Genomic DNA, 16,940 nt, shown 5'->3' on the forward strand with positions numbered 1-16,940 from the left:
TTCATTTGAAGTTACCTCGTGTGTTTATTTTAAATATTTTTACTCAGTACAGGTTCTCTTTAAGGCCTCTTTTCCACGAACTGTTTCTAGGCAGTGAAATGCCTCTCAAACTCTCACAACTGCTCACTGCTGCCTGGTAACTGCTTGTCGCTGCCTGGTAACTGCTCACTGCTGCCTGGCAACTGCTTGCTGAGCACACAGCTCAACAGTTCATGGAAAAGAGGCCTAAGGGCCTGTTTCCACTACACGCAGAATGAATGCAGAAAAACGAACTCCAATGAATGCCTATGGCCCTGTTTCCACTAAACGCGGATTTTCTGATGCAGATTTTCCCATAGGCATTCATTGGAGTCCCTTTTTCTGCATCCAATCTGCGTGTAGTGGAAACAGGCCCTTAGTGTAAACGGGGCCTTGGGCTACTTACACACCAGGACGTTGCGTTTAGGGGACGTTATAGGGCACATAACATGCCCCTAACGCAACACCTGGTGCTCTCTGATGTGGATGTCAGAGTGAGCCGCGTTGTGCAGCTCACTCTGGCGTCCGTGATGCGTACTCTTGGACGCATGCGGCATCACGTGGTCCCGCCTGGCCAATCGCCGCACAGAGCGGCCGCTCCAGGAAGTAAACACTGCACGTCACACCGTGCAGTGAATATTAATTAGCCATGTGCCTGGCCACTCCCCACTCCTCCCCAACATTACTGAGTATGTGCGCACAGTCTAACGCGGCTTAGCCGCGCATAACGCATAGCATGCAGCACTCAACGGATGTGCTGCATTACAATGTAACGCAACGTGGGCACTGTGAATGGGCTGATTGATTTTTCATTACTGTGCGGTGGGGCTGCGTTACAGGCTGCACTAACGTGCAGCCTAAGGCCTAATTTCCATGGGCAGTTGAACTGTGTGGTCAACAACCAGTTACCAGGTGGCAGTGAGCAGTTACTAGGCAGCAGCAAGCAGTTGTGAGAGTTTGGCCCCTTTTCCACGGACTGTTGAGCTGTGAGCTCAGCAAGCAGTTACAAGGCAGTAATGAGCAGTTATCAGGCAGCAACAAGCAGTTACCAGGCAGCAGTTAGTTTTGAGCATTTGAGAGGCATTTCACTGCCTATCAACAGTCCATGGAAAAGAGGCATTTCACTACCTATCAACTGCTTGTGGAAATAAGGTCTTAACAATATAAAATTTGCCACCCTAAGGGCTTATTTCCCCAGGCAGTTGAACGGTGTGCTCAGTAAGCAGTTACCAGGCAGCTTCAAGCAGTTGTGAGTGTTTGAGAGACTTTTCACTGCCTATCAATTGCTCATAGAAAAGGGGCCTTAAGCTGGGTACACACAATGGGCTCTATTCTCAAAGACTTCCCGCATGCGGTAAAGTGCATGCGGGAAGTTTGCACCCAAAATACCGTCAAGTTGGAATTCTCAAAATGTTCCGCATGTTTTTCCCGCATGCGGAAAAAGTGTGGTAAAAGTGCGGGATTCATGCGGAAAACTTTCCGCAAAAGTTGGTATTTTCCGCAATAAAAGATCAATTCTCAAAAATGTTCAGGCGCATCATTTCGTCGTTAATTACCGATTTTTTATCACCTACAAGTAGTAGGTGATATATTCCGAATCCCATTGACTTTAATGAAGTGTGGAGGCTTAAGGGCTGTGCTTGCTGGGCTTTTAATTTTTTTTTTTTTAAACACTTTTTCATGCGACCTTTTTACCGCATGATTCCCGCATGAATAATGGCTGTTTCCGCATCTTTTTTCCCGCATGCGGCAAACATGCGGAAAATGTTAGTGAATGCTGAAAAAATGCGGATTTTACCGCTGGCGGGAATTTAGCGGTAAAATTTTGCGGTACTTTTGGCTCTTTGAGAATAGAGCCCAATGAATTTCTTTAGTCTATTTTCCATCCGATCAATTTTCAATACATTTTTCCGCTCGATTCTCTTATCTTTTCTTATCTATTTCCATTCACTTCTATGAGAAATTTGAGCGGTAAATCAATCCAAAGTAACATCAGACATGTCAGAAATTGTCTATTCCAACCATCTGCCGAAAAAACGCATGGTGTATTCCCAGCATTAGGCCAGAAACCCACTAGGAGCGATTTTTCTGAGCGACTTGCAATTTGAAAACTCTTGCTAATGTAATGCTATGTGTGTGATCCCACTTGAGTGATGTGATTTTATAAAAATCCCCCATAGCATTGCATTAGCAAGAGTTTTTACAGATCACTAGCAATTTAGAAATTGCTCCTAGTGGTTTTCTGGCCTCAGGCTCAGCAAGCATTTACCAGGCAGCAACAAGCAGTTACCGGGGAGTTGCTTGGTGAAAACTCGCATCTAAATTTGTACGCGTTTTTATGCATTAGTTAAATATACATAATCTGCCTGGTAACAGCTTAGTCATGACTGCTGACAACTTCCTGTAACAATGGATTTAATGCAAATTTTCACGCAAATAATGCAAAAATTTGCGATGCCTTTATAAAGCATTTTACGATATGTCCGAAAATATGATGCAGGACCTCCGATTTTTTCACACGTACAAAAGCGTATGAAAATTTGCATGGAGTGGAAACTGCTGCATCGACTTACATTAGTTTGAAAATCTATGCAAATTTTTTTGACCAAAAAACTGACAGAAAACACACAAGTGAAAACCAGGCTGTAGGCCCAGTGAACACCAAAAACCTCTAGCAGATCTGCAAAAACGCTAGAGGTTTTTGATGCAGTTTTTCAGAGCAATTCTAGGCATGTTTAGGCCTGGTGCACACCAAAACCCGCCAGCAGATCCGCGAAATGCTAGCAGATTTTGAAACGCTTTTTATTTTTCTGTAGCGTTTCAGCTAGCATTTTGTGCTTTTGTGAAGCATTTTTGGTGTAGTAGATTTCATATATTGTTACAGTAAAGCTGTTACTGAACAGCTTCTGTAACAAAAACGCCTGGCAAACCGCTCTGATGTAGCATTTTTCAGAGCAGTTTGCGTTTTTCCTATACTTTACAATGAGGCAGAAACGGATCCACAATCCAAAATCTGCAGCAGCCCAGGAGTATGCGTTTCTGTAAAACGCCTCCCGCTCTGGTGTGCACCAGCCCATTGAAATACATTACCCTAGCGTTTCCACATCCGCAATCGGATCTGAAAACGCGACCGAACCGCTCTGGTGTGCACTAGGCCTTAGAGAGGTTTTCTAAACATGCCTAGCGTTTTTGGGAGCGTTTTTGTGTAGCAGATTTCATAAATTGTTACAGTAAAGCTGTTACTGAACAGCTTCTGTAACAGAAACGGCTGGAAAACCGATCTGATCTAGCATTTTTCAGAGCAGTTTGAGCTTCTCCTATACTTTACATTGAGGCAGAAACACATCTGAAAACCACAAAAATGCTGCAAGAGCCACTTTTGCTAAAAACCTCAAACCACTGCTGTGCACCATCCCATTGAGATACATTAGCCAAGCATTTTCACAGGCTTTGAAAACACTATCAAAACCACTTGGCGTGCACCAGGCCTAAGAGAAGGATTTCATTGCCTATCAACAGTCCATGAAAAAGAGGTCTTAGCAAAGTGTGAATGTGTGTACTACTTATATACCTCGTTATTTGCACCAATACTAATCTGGTGATCTCAGCAGGACTTTATAATGCTACACAGTGATAGAGCTGGACCTTTTTTACACCTTCATTAGGCTGCCTTGATTGTTAAACATTGTTCTAAAATTGGCTTTAAAAAACAAAGGCTTATGTTAATAATGGTGCCATTACTGAAGTGTGAATGTGTTAACTGCATATAAACCTTTCTTTTTTTGTGCATATTTTAATGGATTTCCTCTACCATTTGCTTAACTACCTGCATAATGAATGAAGTGCAATAAGTGGAAATATTAGCTGTTAACAAGTACTTGACATTGATATAAGCTTCAGGTGAAGTTGTATACATGGTGGACATAATTATGTCCCCTGTAGACCATAGCAAGTTGTGGGGAAAGATGCTAACAAGAAGCCCCTGGCCATTCAATAGGCTTTGTTGTGAAAACACTGACATAAATTAACTGTTGGCAATGGGAATTGCATGCTCTGTGTTAAAGGGAATCTGTAGTGAAAATAAACTTATGATATTATGAATATTATGTGTAGTACAGCTAAGAAATAGAATATTAGTAGCACAGAGATGAGTCTCATATGGTTTCCAGTACAGGAAGTGTTAAGAAACTTACGTTATCTATGCAAAAGAGCTTCTCTGAGCTCTCTGACTTAGGCCTCTTTTCCATGGACTGTTGAACTGTGTGCTCAGCAACAGGGCAGTTTCTAGGCTAAATTGCACCCAGAGCAAGGGTGTAAAAATTGACTCGCAAACCCTTACTCTTTAGGGACAGTCACACAGCCACAGGTCACAAGTAGATCTGCCTACTTACTAGTGACCAGCCGCTCATCCAGGAGGAAGCAGGGACCAGGAAAACACACAGACGAAGAGAAGAGAGCCCAGAAAGCCGACTCCTCCATGGGCGCCGCGCACTGACAGCGTGCAGTACCGCTACAGGACATCAGGTGTCATCACGTGGTGGAGATGTGATGATGACTTGACATTGCATGCAGGCAGCTCAGGAGGAGTCAAGGAAGGTGATAACGCTGGTTCTTCTTCCATTTGGCTGCACCGATCGTCAATAGCTCCCAAGCAGTTATGTCGTCCTGCCTGCGCCCCCCCTTCTTCTACTTGCCGGTCTGCGCCCAGGGCGGTCGCCCTGCCTGCACTGTCCAAGAAACTGCCCTGCTCAGCAAGCAGTGATTAGGCAGCAGTGAACATGAGCAGTTATCAGGCAGCAGTGAGCAGTTGTGAGAGTTTGAGAGGCATTTCACTGCCTATTAACAGTCCATGGAAAAGAGGCCTAAGCCTCCTTTTCACGGACTGTTGACAGGCAGTGAAATGCCTCTCAAACTCTCACAACTGCACTTCTGCTGCCTGGTAACTGCTTGTTGCTGCCTGGTAACGGCTTGCTGAGCAAACAGCTCAACAGTTCGTGGAAAAGAGGCCTCAGGCAGCAGTAAGCAGTTGTGGGAGTTTAAGAGGCATTTCACTGCCTATCAACTGTCCATGGAAAAGAGGCCTTAGGGCTCTTTTCCACTATAAAATGCGATCGCATTGCGTTTCAATGTCCACCTTGTGACTGCAATTGCGATTGAGCTACTATACTCAATATCGTAGAGCTCAATCAAATCCAAAACGCGGCAGGATGACAATTGCACTTGGAACAAAATCGCATTGCAATCAGATTGCACTAATGGAAATGCTGCTGCCATTTCCATTAGATTAATTTACCTTGCGTTTTGCAATCGGAATCAAATCGCAAATCGCAGGGTAGTGGAAAAAGGCCCTTAGTCAGAGAGCAATGCTATTTTCTGAAGCACTTACACATCACAGAGTGAAAGACAACTTCAGATTAGATTTTACTGCAGGGAAGTTTGAAGGGTCATAAAATGCAGAGTGTAGTTTGTAAACTGCAAATATTAGAGAATGATTCCATATTATAAATAAAGCTATATACCTGAAAATAAAAATGAGACTCTTTTATTTGCTACTAATGTTTTATTAATCATCCGTACTACCCATACAATTCATTATATCATAAGTTTTTTTTTTCCGTTTCAGTGTCACTTTAAAGAGAATCTGTACTGTGAAAATCTTACGTAAATTAAAGTACCAGCCTGTTTGTAGTCTTCTCCTAGCCCCCTCTGTGACATTTTTGCTGCTCCTGCTGCTTTCTTGGTGATAAAATCACTGTTTTATTCATTGTTTTTGTAAACAATGAAAATGGCTGCCAAACAGGAAATACATCAGAGCAGGTGCCTGTTTGCAGAGGCTCCTCTCAAACGTGGCTTCACTGCTATAATATTTCTCCCACTTGTTGCCTTGGCTGCTTGTCTGGGCTTTGAACTGATCTTTCTGCACTCACAGCTGTTCACAAGGTCAAAGCCGCTGGCTGTGACTAATAAACACAGCACACACACAGAACCGGCGTGGGTGAGGTGTGCATAACTATCACAGCACATTCCTCTCTGGGCTGACAACACTCGATAAAGGAAAGAAGATTAGATATAATACAGAAACAGTGCAACTAGAAAAGGCTGCAGTAAGCCAGACCACATTAGAACAGGTATAGGAACTTATAGGATAGAAGAAATAAGGCAGAACATTTTGTTAGTCTCTTTAAGGAGTATTACAGGCATCAAGTTTTTTTCCATGCATGCAACCCAGTCCATTAAGGTCTTATCAGGCAAAATAGCCCAAATGGGCTTTACTCACCTGGGGCTTTCTCCACAGCTGCAGTAAGGCCAACCCCGCGGTCAGACTGAATAACGAGCGGCGAGACTGGGACAGCGGCGGTGAGCAGAGCTGTCGGCGTGGGACAGTCGGCTGCAAGGGTCTGGAGAAAGCCCCAGGTGAATAAAGCCCATTTGGGCTATTTTGCCTAACTCCTTTAAGGTTAAGGGCACGTTTCCACTAGATGCAATTTTCTGCAATGGCTCTGCAACCAATGCATAATAATTGAGTAGTTTCCATTGAATGAAAGTGAGCCATTGCAGAGCGATACGATGAGCAAAACATGGATTATTAAAAATGGTGAGATATGCAGCACTTTATGCAGCGATTCCTTGGGCGAGTTTGTTTGCGGTTCCGCGACATTTGAAAGGGCTGTACAGTAAACTGTATAGTGCTTCCGATTTGTGATTCATTTTTTTCTTTAATAAAACTTTATTATACATACCAGGCGTCCTTCTTCCGTTCGTAGCCCTGCCCCCTAAAGGAAAAGGTCATAAGTGCTTCTCTAGGACCAATCAGAGCAGCGTCTGTGACCTCTTTCTTTAGTGGGAGCTATGGACGGAAGAAGGAAATCAAGACACCGAGTAAGTAAAAGTTTTATTTTAAACGCGATCGCTTGGTCCCTCCAAAGCGTTGCTTAATCGCTTTGATCAGCGATTTATGCAGCGCTTATATACTTTGTATTGAGCGCTAACGCACTCAAAATGCTGCATGTTCTGCGATTGCAATTGCCCCTAATTGCAATCGGACTAATAGGTTCCCCTCACTTACTTTCGCCTGCCAAAAACGCCCTAGTGGGTTCCAGGCCTCACCAAGATTCAAAAACCATCTGTTTATAGGACGAAGCACAACTACCATTTGTTTTCAGCACATATTTGCAGAAATCTTTGCAATGCTCGGAGATATGCAACCTGCAGTTTAACTGCCAAAATAGTAAGATACTAGCCAGCCTCCCTACTCACTTGCCCATTATTTTGTCAGTTAGACTTTGCAACTGCTGTTGAGGAAATGCTGTTGAAAACAAAGAAAACCCTGAGAATCCCCCATGAGAAGATGGACTGGCCCAAAACCTGTTGGTTCTGTCTGATTTTAACTGCCCACTTTTTTCGCGATAGTGGTCCTTTAAGGCCACATACTATTATTTGTGTGTATTTACAGTGGGTTGCAAAAGTATTCGGCCCCCTTGAAGTTTTCCACATTTTGTCACATTACTGCCACAAACATGCATCAATTTTATTGGAATTCCAAGTGAAAGACCAATACAAAGTGGTGTACAAGTGAGAAGTGGATCGAAAATCATACATCATTCCAAACATTTTTTACAAATAAATAACTGCAATGTGGGATGTGCGTAATTATTCGGCCCCCTGAGTCAATACTTTGTAGAACCACCTTTTGCTGCAATTACAGCTGCCAGTCTTTTAGGGTATGTCTCTACCAGCTTTGCACATCTAGAGACTGAAATCCTTGCCCATTCTTCTTTGCAAAATAGCTCCAGCTCAGTCAGATTAGATGGACAGCGTTTGTGAACAGCAGTTTTCAGATCTTGCCACAAATTCTCGATTGGATTTAGATCTGGACTTTGACTGGGCCATTCTAACACATAGATATGTTTTGTTTTAAACCATTCCATTGTTGCCCTGGCTTTATGTTTAGGGTCATTGTCCTGCTGGAAGGTGAACCTCCGCCCCAGTCTCAAGTCTTTTGCAGACTCCAAGAGGTTTTCTTCCAAGATTGCCCTGTATTTGGCTCCATCCATCTTCCCATCAACTCTGACCAGCTTCCCTGTCCCTGCTGAAGAGATGCACCCCCTGAGCATGATGCTGCCACCACCATATTTGACAGTGGGGATGGTGTGTTCAGAGTGATGTGCAGTGTTAGTTTTCCGCCACACATAGCTTTTGCATTTTGGCCAAAAAGTTCCATTTTGGTCTCATCTGACCAGAGCACTTTTATCCACATGGTTGCTGTGTCCCCCACATGGCTTGCGGCAAACTGCAAACGGGACTTCTTATGCTTTCTGTTAACAATGCCTTTCTTCTTGCCACTTTTCCATAAAGGCCAACTTTGTACAGTACATGACTACTAGTTGTCTTATGGACAGAGTCTCCCACCTGAGATGTAGATCTCTGCAGCTCGTCCAGAGTCACCATGGGCCTCTTGACTGCATTTCTGATCAGCGCTCTCCTTGTTCGGCTTGTGAGTTTAGGTGGATGGCCTTGTCTTGGTAGGTTTACAGTTGTGCCATACTCCTTCCATTTCTGAATGATCGCTTGAACAGTGCTCCGTGGGATGTTCAAGGCTTTGGAAATCTTTTTGTAGCCTAAGCCTGCTTTAAATTTCTCAATAACTTGATCCCTGACCTGTCTGGTGTGTTCTTTGGACTTCACGGTGTTGTTGCTCCCAATATTCTCTTAGACAACCTCTCTGAGGCCGTCACAGAGCAGCTGTATTTGTACTGACATTAGATTACACACAGGTGCACTCTATTTAGTCATTAGCACTCATCAGGCAATGTCTATAGGCAACTGACTGCACTCAGATCAAAGGGGGCCGAATAATTATGCACACACCACTTTACAGTTATTTATTTGTAAAAAATGTTTGGAATCATGTATGATTTTCGTTCCACTTCTCATGTGTACACCACTTTGTGTTGGTCTTTCATGAGGAATTCCAATAAAGTTGATTCATGTTTGTGGCAGTAATATGACAAAATGTGGACAACTTCAAGGGGGCCGAATACTTTTGCAACCCACTGTATATAGCATTGACATCTTCCACAGTACTTTTACATGGTGTACATAGTCATGTTGGCGCAAGTCTACTTTAGTGGTGCATGAAAAAAAGTCACCAGGAAAAAAGGGCCCGGCTGTATAACAAATTGGCACTGCTGGATAACGAAATCTCAATAATGATAAACATTGCTAACGAAACTCGTTAACAATACATACCATTTTAAAACAGACGGGAGAGGAAATTTTTACATAATTCAACAAAACAGCCCTGGTGGTGCCTCCCCACCCTGAGGCCCTCCCCTCCGTGGTCCCTAACCCTAACCACCGCTCCCCCTGTGGTGCCGGTGCCTAACCCTCCGCGTGGTGCCTAACCCCCCCCCCTGGGTGGTGCATAACCCTAACCACCCCCCAGGTGATGCCTAACCCTAACCACTCCCCCTGCACAAACACCCTTACACAAATAGAAACGATAATATATTTGATAAAGTAAAATCTGTACATACAAACAAAATAATACGACAAAAACTATAACGTTGCAAGTTTCTAAAACGATAACTTATTTCAAAAACTTGTTCTAAATTGTTAAGGATATTTATTGGGCACCCTGCTTTCTGCTTTGTGCGCTGTAGTAATGATAAATGCATTAGAGTCTATGGCAGCGCCCTTTTCGTCCACTAGCTGCCGACACCCTTTTTTCTGCTACCTACTTTAGGGGACTCAGCACAAATCCCCAAAGACTAGCTCCGCCGCAACTAATTTCGCCGCACCGGAAACTTTCAGTTAAATAAAAAGTACATAGGCCCATAGCAAAGAAATTAATCTAACAAATTATGTGAAAAATGTTGTAAATAATAAAAAAACATACTTACCGAGAACGAGGCCCCGGAAAGTAGCAGTCCTGTCTGCGGTGGCCATCTATGCTCATCCTGCAGAGCCATTCCTGGCTTCTGATTGCTTCCTTTCTAGCTGAGGTGGAAAAAAAAAATCTCCCAGTAGTCATGACAGCACTCCACCTACTGGTGAAAAAGTATAAAACACTGTATTGTTCAATCTAAGGGTTTTTTTTTTATTACTATAATTTTTATTTGTATTATTGAAATAATTTGCTTTATTTGAATCATTGTCTCCTTTCCCGCTCGCTAGGCTGCGGGCTCCATCTTCACTTTGCTTGGACAACTTTTTATTCTAACTCTAGGTCCACTTTTCCAGTGGCGTTTCCAGTCTGAAGCCTAGCCAGAAGGCGAGGTCCTGGTGTGCATTGTCAACTATCCAAGTGGACGTAGGGCTCTATTCACAAAGGGCAGTTCAGTAAAATCGTTTTGGTTGGTAAAATACCTCATTCGGTATTTTACACTTTTGTTTCCAAATTCACTAAAGATTTTCCGCATGAGGCAGAAGTTTGGTAATTTTACGAACAGACATGCCTCAATTCACTAAGCCCTGCTGGTAGGTGTCACTTACTAGTGTGTAGCAGATCAGTGGTCAGGCTGGGAGCTCCGTGTATGACTAAGAGGTTTTCTCTGCAGTGTATCCTGACATCATTTTAGATATACTGCAGCCACCAGGGGGAGCTCTTCTGTATTCCAGAATACAGATTTTTCTCATCTAGAGGGATGCAGAAAAGCCCTAAAAAATGTCACCTTTCTCTGCTCTAATACAGTTAAAGACCCACCCGATATCCCGTCGCATCAAATCAGAGTGAGAAGCAGGGCTGTGTTGCTCTCCCTATTGGCTGCCTGGCTCTCCGCAAAGACTGTCTGTCACATCTTCTGTACACAGAGAGCATGGAAAGAGTGAGTTATTGGCTGCTATGAGCTGGAGAAAAATACCAAACACTTTTGCCCGGTAAACCAAATGCGGAAATCTTTGTGAATTGCAAATGCAATTTCTTGACATTTCTTTAGGCAATTACCGCACAATTCGGTAATTTACCTCACTAATAAATATTAATTTTCTGTGTGGTAATCAGTTTTTCTGAATTGTAATTAGCGAAGGTGATCAGTAAAATCAGCTGTTTTCAGTATTACCGAATGCAGTAATGCTTTGTGAATAGAGCCCACTGAGTTCAAATAAAAAGTTATCCGACTGAAGCGAGGACCGAGCTTGCATCCCAGCAAGGAAAGCAAGCGAGCAAGGGTACAATGACTCAAATAAAGCAAGTTATTTCAAGAATTAAAATTAATAAAAATAAAATACATTTAATAATAGAATTTAAATAATAAATATAATAAGAAAACAAATAAAAAAAACCCTTAAAATAAATAATAGAATGCTATATACTTTTCCAACAGCAGGTGAATTGCTGGCATGACTGCTTGGAGAAGATTTTTTTTTCTCAGCTACAAAGGGAACAATCAGGAGACAGGAACGGCTCTGCAGTTTGAGGGAAGATGGCCACCGCAGATGGGACTGCTACATTACAGGTCCTCGTTCTCCATAAGTATGCCCCTCCCACTACCAATAATAGGGGAGGAGAGCTAACTCTGACTACCTATAATGGGGGGCTACCTCTGGCTACTTATACTAGGGGGGATAACTGTGACAACCTATATTTGGGAGGTATCTATGGCAATCTATACTGGGCACTGTGGAGACATATATTCTGACTACAGATACTGGGGGGGGGGGGGCACATCTGGCTACCTTATACTAACATCTAGAGGCCCACGGCTACTTAACTATGTTATCTGGGGAACATGGCTACTTAATATATATATATATATATATATATATATATATATATATATATATATATATATATATATATATATATATATATGTGAGTGTATATATATATATATATATATATATATATATATATATATATATATATATATATATAGCAATTGGCCACTTACTTATTTCATCTTGGTGCACCTGTCTGTTTAACTACTTCACCTCCAAGGGTTTTTCACCTTAAAAACCGGAGCAGAACAAAACAATCTATTTCTTGTTTTTTTGCCACCAATTAGTCTTTCTTTGGGGGTACTTTTTGCTTAGATTATTTTATTCTAACTGCGTTTTAACAGGAAAAAGAAGAATAAAATGGAAAAAATTCATTATTTCTCAGTTTTTGGCCATTATAGCTTTATAATAATACATGCTATGTAATTAAAACCCATACATTTTATTTGCCCATTAGTCCCGGTTATTGCAACGGTTACATTTTTTTCCCTAGTACAATGTATGGTGCCAATATTTTATTTGGAATAAAGGTACATTTTTCCAATTTTGCGTCCATCACTAATTACAAGTCCATAATTTAAAAAATATCAGTAATATACCTTCTTGACATACATATTAAAAATGTTCAGTCCCTGAGGTAACTGTTTATGTATTTTTCTTAATTGTGTATTTTTTTTACAAAAATATTTTGGGGGTAACTATTGGGGAGTGTGGGAGGTAAGAGGTTAATTTTTAATGTAAAAAATGTCTTTTAATGAAAAATAAATTGTAGATGTAAATTTACTATTTGGCCACAAGTTGTTTTTGCACATAACTTTCCTAGGCATAGTATTAGTACGCAAACAGGAAGTTATGCGTGGGGGTGTAAGTATCCTTTTTTGTAAATGACGGCACCATCTCTTTAATGGCCGCGGTCGTTCACATGGGGACTTAGATCTATGAATGGGAACTGTGCTCCCATCTAGCGTTTGGTGGCATTAACCACTTGCCGACCAGGGGAATTTTCACTGATCGGTGCTGCGTGGGCTCTACAGCCCGCAGCACCGATCAGCAGTGCAGCAGGGCGATCAGACTACCCCCCTTTTTTCCCCACTAGGGGGATGTCCTGCTGGGGGGGTCTGATCGCCGCCGGCCATTAGTGGGTAGCGGGGGGGGCTCCTCAAAGCCCCCCTCCGCAGCGTTTTGTGCGCTCCCTCCCTCCCCTTACCTCCCTCTCCCTTGCTGGGCTGCGCAGGACGGATAACCGTCCTGCGCATTGTGGGATAGGCTTCAGCCTATCATATGGCGGCGATCCCCGGCCAATCAGAGGCCGGGGATCGCCGATCTGACTTACGGCGCTGCTGCGCAGCAGCGCCGTATGATGTAAACAGCGGGGATTTCTTCCCCGCCTGTTTACATTTTGCCGGCGAGCCGCTATCGGCGGCTCTCCGGCTGTTCACGGAGACACCCTCCATGAATTTCCATGGTAACCCGCAGACGACCAGTTTACGCCAATCGGCGTTAGCTGGTCATCAAGAGGTTAACGAGTGCAGGAGCACGTGGCAGCAAGGGATGTGGTTCCTTGTCCTGGGGGAGGGGATGTGGGGGCAATGCAGGAAGGTAGATATTTGTCCCGGGAGAGGTGAAGTGGTTAACGTGTTTATCTGGATGCATGTGACAATTTTTTTTTATATGTGTATGTTTTAATTGTGTGAAGGTGTTGCTCTGCCTGTGAGAGTGAGAAAGGATACTGTTATTATGGGCGAAGGAGGTTCTGCTTTATGCAGAGGGGACGTAATTTCATTGTTTGCCATAGGCGCAGTGTGCGCTGTTACCCACATACGCCACTGGCTGCAAGGCAATAGTCCTGCTATCCATTACATCATCATGCTGCTTAGTGACTTTGCTTTCATGTTACATAAAGTTTTGAAGAAAAACAAGAAAAAAACAAAAAACAGTATTCTGTAGACAAGGAGAAATTAATGCTTTCCAACTTTTCTGAAAGTTCTGAAGCAGCTAATAGAATATTTGCTATATCACTGAATCACTCTTCATTTTACAAGAAATGTAATATATCTATTTGTGCTAGTAAGAAAAGAGTCCCCTTTGAGTTCTTTTAGGACTTTCTCCTTTATATCTGGCATTTCTGCCAAGTATTATGTAAGTGTGAGATATTATAAATCACTTTCCCTGTCTCAGCGCTAAACATTAATTTCTATTCAGTTTCCCTGTGCTAATAATAACCTGACCTCAAACTCTTCACTGTGCTTTCCCCATGACCCGGCATTTCATTTTCTGCTGCATCAAAATCCCTTCCCTCCATTTGTCAGAAAGGGCAATTGCTACACGATTTGATACATCCTAATGTTCAGAGTTTTTCTTCAAAAGGTTCAGATCCCAAACCTTCAAATACATTCTTATTCTTTGAAAATATATCTGAAAGTGTAAGCAACTAGAAAACATTCTTTCTTCCCCCCTCTGCTCAACATTTCTCTCTTCTTGAAATTTTAATTATAAACTTTTTAATTATGTTTAGCAGAAGGCAAACCGCTTATATCTGCTAAGAAAATGTTGCTTCTTTGAAGTTTAACTATCCAGTAAAACAATAGATCCTCAAAGTGACTTCACAAGGCTGTTGTTAATGAACCACTAGACCTAGTCGCAGAGCAGCTTCTGTTTTATACAGTATAAAAGCTTGTAAGATTCATAAATATGTATAATAGAGTGCCTGCCCTCGTATACAAGCAATCTGGTAACTGTGCTTCAAAAACCTAAAGTGAACCTCAAGCAGGACCAAAATTAAGGCCACCATTGATGAGCAAAAATGCCGATATTCTTTTTGCATTATTTTTGCAAAAATAAGTAAAATTTTCTTTTGGACAAGCGAAAATACGTTCAAATATTTTAGCTTTTTTTTTGCTTAGAATTTTTGCTTTCTGTAAGGCCAAATATGGGCCTAATATGGGTAGGGAAGAAATTACTTCCTATAAATGTTTTCGCACAAAGCACATTTCGAATATGGCAGTTATTTACAAAAATTGCTATTTGGTCGAAAATACGGTACTTTGGTTTTTTTCATGGAAAAAAACGTGAAAACAAAAATAGCGTTTTCGATGTGAAAATGGCTTTGGTGAAAAGCAAGCAACACTGAAGGCCACGTTTACAGTGGTGCATCGTGATTAACGGATGTTTTGTAATGTGGCTCACTGCACTGCACCATCTATGCAATGTTTACAGTGCAGCGGTGCATTGCAGTATAACGGGTTACAGTATGCATGCACGTTGACTGTAAAAGTGACGTATACTTTTAATTGACTATATGCTTCATTGTACCTGACGCAACCTGTCACCATTCATTACATTGCGCTGTTCATACTATGAACTCTGTATCTTTTCACCTCCCCCAGCACGAGTATCTACGTCCCTGTATGTACACAAATACAAACCAATATAAACAGATGGTTCTGTTTCTATTGTTAGAACACACTGACTCTATATCTCCATCTTGTGGCCAAAAAGTAAAACCACATCCAAATACCTTATTATACACCTTCCCATAGAAATATGAAATACATGTTCATTATTTTTAAAAACCCTTGGACGTGAAAGGGTTAATTGTTAAAATACAGTAATTGAAAGTATATTAACCTTGGGGGAGCCATGGAGCCCAGTCTCTAAGCACAGCAGAGCCCACAAACAGCCTAAGAAGTTGGCCTTCTCCACTGTGAGTACTGCCAGCAATTTGTGCTGGTTGGTTGAGACTACTGGTTAGTTGAATTTTGGGTAACTGGGACTCTACTGTACTTACCTTAGTAGAGTGAATCTTCTGGGTAGTCAAAAGGCTTCTCCCATTCAAACCCTACCAATCTAGTGCTGGAACCCTCTAAGCATTACCGATCAGAGCTTGTCAGATATGCTCTCATGGCTGAGTATGGTCTGTGCCTGTGCAGTAGCACGAAGCCTCTCATGCATGCATGTGTGATTTTGTGCTACTGCGCAGACGCAGATCGTACTCACTGTACAGTATGGCCGCACTCATGTACAGAGAGGGAGCTTAGCCACAAAAAGGAAGAGGTTGGGTCAATTAAGTTGTGGGAAGACTGTGGGGCTTGTCACTAGTCACTAGTGATGTCGCGAACCTCCGATTTTCGGTTCGCGAACCTTCGCGGAAGGTTCGGTTTGCGGAAAAGTTTGTGAACCGCAATAGACTTCAATGGGGAGGCGAACTTTGAAAAGTAGAAAAAATTATGCTGGCCACAAAAGTGATGGAAAACATGTTTCAAGGGGTCTAACACCTGGAGGGGGCATGGCGGAGTGGGATACATGCCCAAAGTCCCGGGGAAGAAATCACATTGAATGCTAAATTGCAGGCCTAGAGTGCTTTAAAACATCTTGCATGTGTATACATCAATCAGGGAGTGTAATTAGAGTTCTGCTTCACACTGACACACCAAACTCACTGTGTAACGCACCGCAAAGAGCTGTTTGCGTAGTGACGGCCGTGCTGGACTGGTGGGGTATATGCAGTGAGGTGGGTTCACTGAACAATAAAGGTAGTTTTAGGCAGTGAGGTGGGTTCACTCAACACAACAGGTAGTTAGATGCAGTGAGCTGGGTTCACTCAACACAACAGGTAGTTAGATGCAGTGAGCTGGGTTCATTCAACACAACAGGTAGTTAGATGCAGTGAGCTGGGTTCACTCAACACAAAGCTAGGTATATGCAGTGATGAGGTGGGTTAAGTAAACACAACAGGTACTGGGTATATGCAGTATTGGGTAGTACAATGTGCAGCTCCCTGACACACACACAGGTAGTCACGGAATGTGCTGGGTTGCTGCCAGTGGCACACACAGTATGAATTAGAAAGCCTGTGTCTGCAACAAAAGTGTCAGTTTGACACACACACAAAAAAAGGAACAGGATTAGCTCTGAAAAGAGCTGTTGAGGGGTGCTAAAAAAAAAGCAATAATAATCAGCCAGGAGCAAGCTAAGCAGCCAAGAACCTAACTAATCTGTAACTAGGAGAACAATCTGCAGCAGCTTACCCTAGTCTGTCTGATAACAGGCAGACGAGTGACTCTAATGGCCGGTGAGCCTGCCTTATATAGGGGGGGGGGGGGGGGCTCCAGGGCTTAGTGTAGCCTGAATGGCTACAATGTGCCTGCTGACTGTGATGCAAAGGGTCAAAGTTGACCCTCATAGTGCATTATGGGGCGAATTGA

Source organism: Hyperolius riggenbachi, chromosome 1 (genome assembly GCF_040937935.1).
Source record: "Hyperolius riggenbachi isolate aHypRig1 chromosome 1, aHypRig1.pri, whole genome shotgun sequence".
In the NCBI taxonomy this organism is placed as follows: Eukaryota; Metazoa; Chordata; class Amphibia; order Anura; family Hyperoliidae; genus Hyperolius; species Hyperolius riggenbachi.